This window comes from Octopus bimaculoides, chromosome 1 (assembly GCF_001194135.2).
Source record: "Octopus bimaculoides isolate UCB-OBI-ISO-001 chromosome 1, ASM119413v2, whole genome shotgun sequence".
NCBI classification, from domain to species: domain Eukaryota; kingdom Metazoa; phylum Mollusca; class Cephalopoda; order Octopoda; family Octopodidae; genus Octopus; species Octopus bimaculoides.
In genome coordinates, this window is record NC_068981.1 from 198666399 (window position 1) to 198667640 (window position 1242).

Genomic DNA, 1242 nt, shown 5'->3' on the forward strand with positions numbered 1-1242 from the left:
GTTATGTTCGGGTTAAAATTTCATCAACATCAAAAATATATGAATTTTCATGGGAGTTATGGCCGTTATGCAAAGAATATAATTTCCAAATTTCATAAAGATCCATTCAGTACTTTTGACGTAGTTTTGGATAAGAAAACAAATGACTAATGTGTGTGTTTGTGTGCATGTGTATGTGTGTGTGATGGGTGTATATATGTAAGAGACTGATAGAATAAGTACTAGGCTCACAAAGAATAAGTCCTGGGGTTGATTTGTTCAACTAAAGGCAGTGCCCCAGCATGGCCACAGTCAAATGACTGAAACAAGTTAAAAAAATAAAAGAATCAAAGAATTTGGTAACAGGAATTGATATTCATGCAAAGCAGAAAGAATTGTGGTGGGTGGGTTTTTAGGAAGAAGGGAGATGAAATCATTTGAGGTGAAGTTGTTCATTGTTACTGTTAGTCGTTTCCTGAGGGACCGGCTGACTCTCCTCCATAATGCTTACCAAAGAGGTTAAACAAAATGACAGAGAATTGTTCGTCACCAAACTCGTTTCTGGTGTGTTTGACGTCAACAACAAGGTTGGCTGCTTGTAAACGATGTCTCGTGTTTTTAGGAAATCTGAGAAACAGACTTACGAAACCGTTTACGTATTTACCCTTTCTAAATATCAAATTCCGATTTCAATAATCTACCCACCACCATCACTGACAGACCCACCCCCAGCCTAACACTCCTCAAACTCTCGTTTTACTTTCATGATACAGATACCCTGAATAACCACTTGAAATAAGTACATTATTTCTCTGCTAGAAATAATATTTAGTTAGCTGTGTTAACAGAACACTTTACCACATCAACCTGTGAAATATCAACATTAACGAACCTGAATCCAACATTGGTTGACGGACTTCTTAAAACATTGATTAATTTTTAATTAAGACAGAGCTGAGCTGTATACATCACTGACAGTTGTTCACCTTAGACTACGGTCATGTTGGGGCACCGCTTGGAATGGCTTAGTCAAAGAAACAACCCATGCACTAATTTTTGAAGGCTATTACTTATCCAGTCACTCTCTTTTGTTGAACCTCTAAGTTAAGGAGATGTAAACAAACCAACATTGGTTGTCAAACAATGGGGTGGGCATAGGCAGAAATACACACATGCATATATACATATATATATACACACACACACACACACACACACACACACACACACACACACACACACACACACACATATATATATATA